We start from the raw sequence: 11247 nt of genomic DNA on the forward strand, positions 1-11247 counted from the left end.
ATGCACTTATTAAGAGAAATCGTCCCACCATCATTTTCCCATACAGGTAAGTGAAATCATGATGTTTTTTGGATAGTTTGAATGAATTGAAACAGTTGCTCTTGAGGAGAAAGTGGGAGGAGGTGAGTGATTGTTTACACACACAAATTGTGTGCTCTCTGCTAGTGTTATTTTATATTAATAGGGACGTGTATTTGTGAGTGGGTGTTGTTGGACATGGACTTGGTTTTTGTGGTTGGGAAGAGCATTGGGAATTTCATTGTGGGGTTGGGTTAGGGTGCCAGTGATTGAGACCAACAACAACAAAGAAGAAACAAAGAAACAAAGAAATGGTGGCATTCCTTTAATAGACACCTTCTTACAATTTTTTACTTTTGCATATCTCAAAGCATCATGAAAAGCAAGATTTTTGGCAACATAAATTATCCTTTCATCAAGATTGCGGGCGCCAGCCACAATAGGTGAACCGTTTAGCATCTCTTATGATGAAACTAGTAGCAGCCTTAGAACCCACAATAGAGCCATCAAAATTAATTGAGATGAATCACGAACATGAGTTGCATTCTAGGTACAAATTGATCTTAAATTTTTATTGGCAAGGTAATATTGCCTGCCAACTATAGCAAGAACCATAGGGACCTTAGCAGGATAAGCCTTGCAATCATGGAAAGTAAGATTATTGCTATCATTCCACGTTTGCCAATAAATTAGAAGAGCCTTACTTAGATCAGAAAGTTCAAATTCATATTCACATTTAGCTGGGATAGCCAATAAATAAAAAATGAACTTAAATTCACCGGCATTGGACCATTGGAGATCCTCCAAATATCTTGAGAAAAGTTGCAATTACAAAGTGATGTTGTTGATCTTCTTCATCACTATTACAAAAAAAGGCAAATAGGGTTAGTTTTCTTGTCTGTAACCTGCCTCGAATGAGGAGCAACTAAACATTTTTGTCTTGTGAAGGTGTTGGTCCTAAAAATTACAAAGCCTACGTGGTGCGCAGGCTGAGTAAATAATAAGCTAACTACGTCATTCGATTGAATGCGGGGAGTGCCAACTCGTCGGCCGAGGAGTAAAATTTGTTGATGTTGCGTTAAGCGCGTTGCTGACTTCTTTATCTTGCGATTGCGGCCGAGGAAAGAACAAATCTTAGCCTTTGGATTCTCGAGCCTGAAGACAAGGCTGTTAGTTCTGCGAAGTTCACAAATCATCGGCGCCGGATTCAGTCACAGTGATTATATTCGTGAGAGTATAAGCACATCGAATCAACACCAGACTGTACGGACACAAGTATTCAAAGGTGATGTATGTTTGATGGTGAATGTGGTTCGGCCGTCAGAATGCCGAACTTTGAAACTCACTTGTGAGTATCCAATCATAAAATCACTCGGCGTTCAATGCGCCGAATGTCGTAACTCATAACACCTTACTTCACTAAGAAGGCTAATAAGATGACCTCTGCCAATAAGGATTCGGAAACCTTTCTTGACCGAGACTTGGATAGGTAACCAGTCGGCCTCGACGCAGTGCTATTTATCCAAACTGAAGGTGCTCCTCGGTCGGCTGATTCTACGGCAACAGTGCTGTTTATCCAAACTGAAGGTGTTCGCCGGTTGCCTTCACAGTGCTGTTTATCCAAACTGAAGATGTGTCAGTGGAAAAAAGAAAATAAAAAATCTCAAGATGTTTGAAAGGTTTTGTGTAGGGCAGTTGTGTGTTGAATTGGAGATCCCTGAGTTGCACCCTCTTTTCTCTATTTATAGCAACAAAACCCAATCCTAACCATACTCGAACTAGGACTCCTTACCCCAATCCATCTTATCTCGGCCAATCCCACCTCTATTAGGATTTTGAATTCAACCTCTTACTAGGCTACATTCACATCCACTTTCCGGTATCCTTGTCTGGCCGAAAATCCTTACTGCATCAGGACTTAACCACTTCATTCGTCTACTTCACAATAGGGCCCACCTACTTCCTATTCATCTGGAAAATTCTTTTCCAAACAGGGCTTGGCCGACTTTTAGTTAGGCGGCCCATGAGTCAGCTGGTTTGTAGAAATCCTCAAACATAGCTTCTGGGCCGAGAATAATTCCATACTCGGCCCAACCCAATAATTTTAGGTCCAAACATTGCCCCCTCGCTTCTGAGGTCGTTGACTGCCAATCCTCGATCGAATCTCGACCTTGAAGAAGCGAAAACGTCTTTTGCCTTTAGACTTAACTGTCTCAATAACCATCACCACGCGCATTTATGAAATATGATTGCATAATTTCTGTTTTTCCTGATGTCCTGCCATGTGTCAATTCTTCAACAAACCTAACAACCCTTAATCATGGCCCTCGAAAACGTGCGCCCGCCGAAGCGTCTTTTCCTTATCAATACATTAAATCCGCTGCCGCACACAACCGTGCGTCCTAAAACCTCGAGAACCTCGATCCTATCCTTGGAGATTCCCTAGATATCCGAAATGATTGGGCATTTCGTGGTCGATTTTTCCTTCAAATTTGAAAATATAGCGCTTTTGAAGATCAAACGTTTGATCTTCCTTCTGAAATGCCTATAAATACCTGAATTTCCTTCATTTGCATTTTACGCCTTTAGAAACTTTGAACCTCCTCTCGCCATTCCTGCTTTTTCAAAACCAGAAAGTCTCAAGCTCACATCTCACAAACCTCCTTCAAACCCAGACGAATCTTCGAATCTTCATCGATGGCATCCTTCATCTCAAAGTTCTCTGACGAGTGCAACAAATGTAAGGATTTCATTGATCGGAGTGCCATCAAAACCTTGTGCTTTGAGAGTGACTTAAACACCACTCATCAAATTCTGGGGCCACTTTTTAAAGACGCAGTACCATCGTTCATCACCAACCTCCTCAAAGAACAGTGCCTGACACCCTTGCTGCCAGGGTTTGATTGGTCAAAGTGGTGCTTGGCAAGGCCCCAAGGAGCTTGGCCCTCGACCACTGCAACCTGGGCAGGCTGGGTCGAACGAATGGAAAAATTCTTCGGCAAAGAATGAGAGGTTCTTGGCATTTACGACGCCATCAAACTCTTAACTATAAAGATTGTTATGGATAAAGAGCTACTTATGGTGACTCTGAGTTTATGGCGCTCGGCCACCAACACCATGATCCCTCCTTTCGGCCCCACCATCCTTGATATCTCAGCTATTTTTGGGACTTCCCCATTTGGCCTCCGAATAGATGCTGCCCTTTCTTGGTGTCCGTCGAATCTCAACCTCAAAGCACTATTCGACGACCCAGCCGTTGAGACGCTCAGCCGAGAAGGTCAGGAACCTTCAAAAGAAGAAGTTCAAAATTTGCATAAGAACATTTTCAATTACAACACCCTCATCCTTCACTTCGCTGGCCGTGGGGAGGCGAGTTTGCGAAAAGGAGAGCACGAAGCCTTCCTATTTTACTAGTACAACAAGTTTATATGTTGTACCAAGTCGAATAAGTGCTTGGTCAAAAATATGTCGATGGCTCAAAACCTGGCTAGTGGTCACTCATTGGCACTCAGTCCAGCTATATTTGCCAATCTCCTTCGTTGTCTGGCCGAAACAACCATCAACAAAATCGACCCGCACCAGAACGGACCCCTCTGGGTATTCCAAATCTGGCTGCAGGTTCATTTTTCCACACTTCGGCCAGAAGTTCCTGTCTTGCAATCTACCACAGCGTTCGGCCCTCAATTGGCCTTTCGACCGGCGCCTCCTCATCGGGCTGCTGAAGTTTTTAAACACTTCTTCGGCCTAGACTTCCTTTCTGACGACGAATTCTTAATATGTCGGCGTCAAGAATACCCCGCCTCGATCAGGCTTCCGAAGTCAGCATGGGATGACACTGAAGATGCTAATCTTCGTCAACACTAGGGGTCGTTCGTGTTGACACACAACTTTCCCCTCGACTGCGACGCTCGCCGAGCCAGTTGGGAGGTTTATCATCCCCACTTTGTTGCTCGGCAGCTTGGCTACCTCCAAGGTTGCCCAGTACCCCTACTTACTTCTTGCTTTCTCTTAAGTCGAGGATGCCTCTTTGGTTCCTCCAAGAGGGAGTGTAGAGATACAGAAAAAGAGTTTTAGGAAAAGTATAAAAAATTTCGACTCCGACCGACCGTTCCTGAATCTCTTGGTACTGACAACTTTGGGAATTGGTGGGAAAAGTATACCCGCGACTTCTTTGGTGTCTTTGCTGAAGACGTGGTCAATAAAATCTTCAACGACTAACCCAAAAAAGCTCATGCTGCCTAATCCAAAGAAATGACCCAAGGTGTATTATCATTTCTCCCTTTATATTTCAACTACTTGCTCAATTTTACTAACTTAGTTTCGCTCTCTCAGGTGGTCGCATTTTGAAACGAGCACACATGGTCACCGCGGCTGCGGCCAAGAAAAAATTGGCCCCCTCCTCTATGAAAACTAAAACCGCCGTGCAAACCCCGTTGATCAAACGACCTCGTCAAGACACCGAGACGGGAGATAACGCTCCTTGACCTCCAAAATGCATCAAGAAATTGGCAAAAAAGGGGGAACTGGAGATTCACGTCATCTCGAGCTAGACCACGAGAGTGATCGATCCTAGTGTCTCTCCTCCTGTTCCGGTTGTCCAGGCCTTGACGGAATAACTGCCAATGCCATCCCACCACCCGGCCTCACCGATCCCTAGGGTAGTGGCTGGACCAGCTACCGCTCCATCTGCAGCTTCGGAGCTGGCCCTTGCGCCTGTTTTGGAGGAGACGGCCACATTCGTCGAGGCATCTTCCATCAAACAACCGACGACCATTCTGGAAGGGGTATGATTCTATTGCTAGTGATCATCTTGATTTTATTAGATTTACACATCATAACAGCTTTTATTTCAGGATGATGAAAGGGACGAGGGTGACGAAATTCCACTAGAGCGTCGCCCTCGACCAGTCAACCTTCATTCTGCCAATCCCTCCCCCGTGGTTGAGGCGACTGTTAAATAGCATCCTCCCGCGGTCGATCGCGGGAAAAGATCCTTGGTCGAGCCTGAGGCGACGGCAGAAACGCCACTCCATCCACAAGATGAGAACCTCGACATTCCTCCACAAGAAGTTACCTCGGCTTTTGTAAGGCTCGCTCCCCTTTTCTTCATTAATTTTATAATGACGCGTCTGAACGCAAGAAAATATTAAATGTCAGGTGCCCGAACGTTCATTTCACCGACAATTCTATGCACCGAAGGATGTTATCTATATTTCCTGGCCACCTCAGTGACCATCAAATGTAGATAAACTCTATCGGCCGTGTGAATTGAGAAGCAATCTTTGACACTAGGTTCGGCCATTAAGTTCTCTAGGTTCGAGCAATGAACCAGAGGACATGGCCGAAGTCTCCTTGCGGCAGGTTTAGAAACAAATTCCCTCTGTTATGCATTCCATATACTTTTCCTTCTGCTTACAAATTTTCTTTTTCTGTGCAACCTTCGTGAGAGGTTGAGCTCGACGCTCTTCTTCAGAGCACCACTGGCGCGGCTGGTTCTTCTGCTGCCTCCGCTGAACGAGTGGAGACCGTGGCTGAGGCCTAAGCTTTTGTCAGGCTACAGGAGCTTCTGTCCCTCTCTACTTCTCAAGTCCTCCAATGCAAAGGTCTTGACTCAGTAGGGGAGTGCCTGAACGACCTTGCAAACGGCGATTTCTTGAGCACGAAGAATATCGCCTATTTGTCTGATCTTCTGGAGTGGACTCGACAACACTTCACCATTTTTGAACAAGCTCTACGGGCTGAGGATGACCTGAAGACGGCAAAGATTGCGCATGAAGCCAGTCGGTCAGAGATGGAGGCCATAAAAGCGAAGAAGGTGCAGCTGACCGGGTTTGATCGCCAGATTTTTGAGCTTCAGTGTCCAATGGCTGAGCTTCAACAACAAAGGTCAGTTGCTGCTTCAAAGATTGAGAGGGACTTCGAGGCGAATAAGGCTCAGCTGACGACTTTCGCTGCCGGAGTAAAGCACATCCAGCAACTACAACTTAATAAGAAAACAAGGCAGGCTAAGATCATTTTGAGCGAAGTAAGGTCGCTGAAGTTGAAAGATGTTCTCGAGACCTTCCTCCCCTCAACCCTTTAGATTGTTAAAAGCTTTTATAAATGTACCTGTATGGCCTTTTGTGAATTTAATAAACCGATCTTTATTCTCGCATGTCCCATGTGACTGGATAATATTTTTTCAAAAATTTCCCATTGATTGGCAATTTATGAGTTAAACCAGTTCGATCCTTAAGATGGTAAGCCCATTTGTCGAGGACTTTATGGACTACGAATGGTCCTTCCCAATTCGGCGACCATTTGCCGAACCTGGGGTCTTTAATTCCTACGAGCACCACTGTTTGCCAAACTAATTCTCCCTCGTCGAATGTTTTCTGTCTGACCCATTGATTATAGGCTTGCTCGGCGATCTTTTTCTGCGCCACCAGTAAGTTATAAGCGTCAAGTCGCGCATCCTCCAAATCTTCTAACTCCTGCCTCACAGCCTAATTGTATTCAGCACTGATCAAACTACTCTGTTCAATTACTCGAAATGAATTTATACTAAGCTCAACTGGTAAAATTGCGTCATGTCCATAGGTTAAGGCATATGGAGTTGTTGCGATGGCTGATCGGAGTGAAGTTCGATAAGCCCATAATGCCTCATTTAGCTTCAAATGTCATATCCCTGGTCTTTCTTTTACCATTTTTTCAAGAATACAAATCAAAACTTTATTACTTGCTTTGGCCTGCCCATTCACCTACAAATAATACGGCGTAGACTACTCAAGTCGAATTTTTAGGTTCGCCGTATACTCTTTAAACATGACAACCGTAAAGATTGTGCCGTTGTTAGTTATGATTGTTTCTGGTACGCCGAATCGAGTCACAATATTTTCTTCTACGAAACTGCAAACATCTTTTGACGTTAATTCGACGTCTGATCTTGCTTTGACCCACTTTGTGAAGTAATCGGTTGCCACTAATATCCATGCATGTTTTGCTGCTCCAAAAGACGGTGTGATTTTGCCAATTACGTTCATTGCCCATCCTCTGAACGGCCGTGGTTTGGTAACCGAATGGAGCAATTCAGTTGGGACTTTCTGTGTAGGTCCATGAATTTGACACTGTATACATCATCGAGCGTATTCAATGCAGTCTTTCAATATACTCGGCCAAAAATAACCATGTCGACGACGCAGCCAACACATCTTACGCCTAGATTGGTGAGCTCCACAGATCCCCTCGTGCACCTCGGCCATTGCTAAGGCAGCATCCTGTGGGCCGAGGCACAATAATAGTAACCCATCCTCACCCTTTCAATATAATTCATTCTGGTATGACACGTAATTCGTGGCATGGACCTTCGTCATCCAGTGTCTATCGTTGGGGTTGTCGAGATATCGTAAAATCACCTTTCTCCAATTGTCCGGTAGTGTCTCAACAGCACATATTTTTACAAGGTCTTCTCGCTCTAGTAGTGATGGTAAAGACATCACTTTCATGAGTATGACGTAATTGCGTTGGAGGACTTACTGATTGACCATGGCTGGGTAAGATCGTAGTTCTGTGGGTGTTACCCGGCCTAACTTGCCCCCTGTGAGTTGTGCTCCGGAGGTTATTTGGGTGAGTTCGTCTGCGTCAGTGTTTTAAACATGCGAAATGTGATCAAATGTAATCCGCTCAAATGACTTGGCCAAATAGGTGGCAACCATGTGACAGGGTGCCAAAGTACAACTCATGCAACGAAAAATACCGTTTAATTCGTTAATCACGAGTTCGGAATCACTGAGGACGAGGACACGGGTTGTTCTTAAGTCGTGGAGGACGTGAAGGCCGATGATGAAAGTTTCATATTCGGCCAGATTATTCGTACAGCTGAAATCTAACTTGAAAGAGAAATACCATCGATAGTGGTCGGGGGATTGAATGACAATACCAACACCAGCTGAGGTAGCAATGCTAGATCCATCAAAGTGCATCGTCCAGTAGTTGTCGTGTGTTTGGACTAAACTGATGTCGACTTTGCTGCCTGTAAAACCATAAGGAGAGGGGTGCTGGGCCAAAAAATTGGCTAGGGCTTGACCTTTGATGGCTTTTTGGGGGATGTACTACAAACTAAATTCGGAGAGTGCCATGGTCCATTTCCCAATTCGGCCTTTGACGATAGGCCGAGTAAGCATGTAACGAATAACATCTGTTTGGGCCATGACTTGGGTAACTGATGGGAGCATGTAATGTTGAAGTTTGGTCGCGACGAAAAACAAAGCTAAGAAAAGTTTCTTGACGGGTGAATAATTGATCTCAGGTGGATTCAAATTTCGGCTGAGATAAAAGATAGCTTGTTCACGGCCAACATAGTTATCTTGCGCGAGGAAGCAACCAATGGACTCGTCGGTTGCCGAAATATACAGTTTGAGAGGCTTACCGCAATGAGGCGGTACTAGTACTGGTGGCGTGGTAGGGGAGACCTTGATTTGTGTGAAAGCCGTTTGATGTTCTTCGCGCCACTCAAACTTGTCAGAGTCCTTAAGTTTTAGAACTGTAGAGAATGCTTTCATTTTGCCTGTCGAATTAGCTATGAAACAGCGGAGAAAATTTATCTTCCTGATCAACGATTGAAGTTGTTTCTTGGTCATCGGGGGTGAAGCGCTAATGATTGCGCGAGCTTTATTTTTGTCGACCTCGATGCCACGATGGTGCACCAAAAAGCCTAAAAAATTACCGACTAATACACCGAAGGCGCATTTGGCCAGGTTCATTTTGAGATTATGTTGACGCATACGAAGGAATGTTTGCCGAAGATCATCCAAGTGCATTCGGCGGCTTTTTGATTTCACAACCGTATTACCGATATAAACTTCTACGACTGTACTAATTAAATCATGGAATATCGTATTCATAGCTTGCTGGTATGTGCTGCTGGCATTCTTGAGGCCGAATGGCATGACGACCTATTCATAGGTGTCGAGTGCCCCTGGGCAATGGAAGGCGATCTTGTGAACGTCAGCTTCTGTGATAAAGATCTGGTTATAACCGGCATGGCCATCCATGAAGGACAACATTTCATGATTGGCTGCTGCATCAATTAGTAAATCGGAGATTGGCATTGTGTATTCATCCTACGGAAATCGATGCAGATGCGTAACGCTCCATTTTTCTTTAACACCTGGACGATATTGGCCAACCATTCGACATACCGAGCGGTCCGAATAAACCTGGCTTTCAAAAGCTGAACTAATTCGTCCTTTATGCCGAGCTGTATTTCTGTCGAGAACCGACATGGGGGTTGTCGAAAAGGCTTACACCCCTCTTTAATGCGTAACTCATGTTCAACGAGGTTTCGGTCAAGGCTTGGCATCTTATGATAATTTCACACGAAACAATCTTAAAATTCATGGAGCAGTTTACAAAGTTTGACCTTCATGAAGGGCAGTAACAACGCACTGATAAACAACGGTCGAGGCTCATCAGCTGTGCCAACATTTATTTCTTCCAATGGGTCCTTGACCTGGGCCCGATTGTCTTCGAGTTCAGCTAGTGCGGCCTGAACTTTGTCGAATGATAAAACGGGGCCGTTATCCGCTTCAACCAAAAATTCTATTAAGTTTATGCCCGAGTGTGGTTGCTTGGCAATGGCATACCAATGAGCCAGCAGACGTTCCATGGTGGATGAAACTGCGGCCCGACGCCTTTCTCATTTGGTGGTGTCAGTCATCAGCGTTGGTAATTAGATTAGCCAAGCCGAGTTTCGCCAAATCCTGCTGTACAGTCTCAGTGCCTACCTCAATGGCTTTCTGAACTGAAATTTGAGTCGGCCATCCGTCCTCGTTAAAACCTTGCAAGGTGATGTAGCCGACGTGATCGTCATAATAACGAGCCTGAATCATGTTGGTTTCAAATGGCTGATTATCGGCTGGATGGACTACAACCGATTTGTCGTCCCAAAAGATGAGAACCTAATACAGGGATGAAGCAATGCAACTTGTTTGAAGGATCCAATCACGGCCGAGCAATGCATTATAATCGATCTTTGAGTCAATTATAAAGAATGCAGTCATGTTGTTGCGACCTGCGACGCTGACTTCTAACGGGAGTACTCCTTTGGTTCGAGACTTGTTGCCGGTGAAGCTGCTCATCGTAATCCTTGACGGTATAAGCTCTTTATTGGAGCGACATAATGCCTTCATGATAGAGATCGGCATGATGTTGATTGTGGCTCCATAGTCGACAAACACCTTGGAAATTGGATATCCTTCAATGTTAGAGATTAACAGAAGGAGAGCGGGGAAACAATTCAGCCAGGGTTGCCTTAAGTTTGTTGCCTTTACTGATTTCCCCATCTTTTTCAGTAGCGATGAAATCCACTTATGTTGTTTCCTTGGCAACCACGTCCCCATCCAAAAAATTTGACTAATGGGTTCTTGGTTGAAATTCAGTCGGTAGGACATAGACCATACTGATCTCCATATGCTCGAGGACCGAATGACTCATCGGGTCTTGGTCGTCGACTTCCAGATTAGTAGATGTAGTATCCGTCATTGGAGTGTCTTTAATTGGATTATTTAGCACCTCCGTATGTACTTGCTCCTGGGGCACGTGGACTAAATCTATTCTATTCTGGTTATCTTCCTCGAGCGTGTTGATTGCCGAAGAATGATTTAGTTCTTGTAGTGCTTTACGGGCTAGTTCTTTGTAGGCGATTCGGGCGTTCCTTGTGTCCAAGTATGCATCTAAACGTGCCACACGATTTTCCTCATCAGCCGTAAGGCCGAAAAGAGACGACCGAGACAACTTCGAAATGATATCGCAGATGCTGAAGGTCTTCGAGTGAAAAGGGTAACTCGGCGGTGTCTATATCTGTGTATGGGTGGACCTCAAAGCCGAGGACTCCAGCCTCACGTATATGATGGAACCTAGCTTTCATTGTCGGATCGGTGGTTTTCTGGATAATTTGCTCAGCATCAGGGAAAGTTAATGCTAGGTCGAGGGCTTTCTAACATGCCTTGGGCAATCCGTACAAGTCATTGGCAGAATATTTCTTATGAAATTCCCGCATGTACTCCAAGGATTCACCGAGGAATGGAGGGTGCAGATTGCGTCATACTTTTATTAACGGTTCCTGCGGCAACGAGGGAAGTTTACTTTCGGCTTCTTGTCTGAAATGCTCAAGACGAGCTCTCATCTTTCCGGGCTGAAGAAAGAGCTTGATGCGTTTCTTAGACTCTTCAATGGTGGTTTCCAAGTCGC

Source organism: Pyrus communis, chromosome 14, assembly GCF_041283825.1.
Source record: "Pyrus communis isolate YQ-2024b chromosome 14, ASM4128382v1, whole genome shotgun sequence".
NCBI classification, from domain to species: domain Eukaryota; kingdom Viridiplantae; phylum Streptophyta; class Magnoliopsida; order Rosales; family Rosaceae; genus Pyrus; species Pyrus communis.